An 857-nucleotide genomic window follows, 5' to 3' on the forward strand; every position below is an offset into this window, starting at 1 on the left:
CTCCCCCTCCTTCCCCTCTTCTTCCCCTTCTTCCTCTTCCTCCTCCTCCTCTTCTTCTTCTTCTTCACATTTATGCGTCCATTTCGTGCTTTAATAGTTACAGTTGGTAACATAAACATTTTTGATGCTTTAGGATAATAATGGCCTGAAATCCATATTCAAAACATCAGTTACAGTATTCCTTGATGGTTTCTCTTCTGTCAATTAAATCTGTATTCCATTTTAATCATTACCATTCAAGTCAAGGCTGCTTGTTGCTCATTGAGCAAAGTCCAGACTCTTCAGCCTGTCACATAAGGTCCTTCACTATTTTGTCCATATCAAACTATTTTTCATCACCTTCTTTTTTCACAAGGTACTACAACCATAATACATTTCAATTCCATGTAATCTTTGCCTCTTGCAATTTCTTAAATATACCCAATATTTTCTGCCTCTCAGACCTTGCTTACTGCTGCTTGGGTCATTTAGAACGTCCAACATCCATACCCACCTATGTTAATATCTTGTCCATTACGTAAGCTCATCTCTGTTAACAATGTATCAATACCCCTGCTTGTACCCTAAACCAGTGGTTCTTTCTTAGTGTTACTATGCTTCTGGCATGGGTTCTTTGATTCCATTTACGTATAGATCCTTTTGATTTATTTACAATTTCCAATTAACCCTTGAGATTGTAAGTGCCCTAAAGTCTTCAGCATATTTTCTTCACTTCATTTCTTCTTTAAGTTGCATAAAGTCTTGCCTTTAGTAAATGCCTTGCTAATAAATATTTAACTATTTGGTTCTAGACAGGAAGTATAGAGGGATGGGTATAGAGCTATTTTTGTTCCTTATAGAAAATGACTTCCCTAATG

Source organism: Halichoerus grypus, chromosome 1 (assembly GCF_964656455.1).
Source record: "Halichoerus grypus chromosome 1, mHalGry1.hap1.1, whole genome shotgun sequence".
NCBI lineage: Eukaryota > Metazoa > Chordata > Mammalia > Carnivora > Phocidae > Halichoerus > Halichoerus grypus.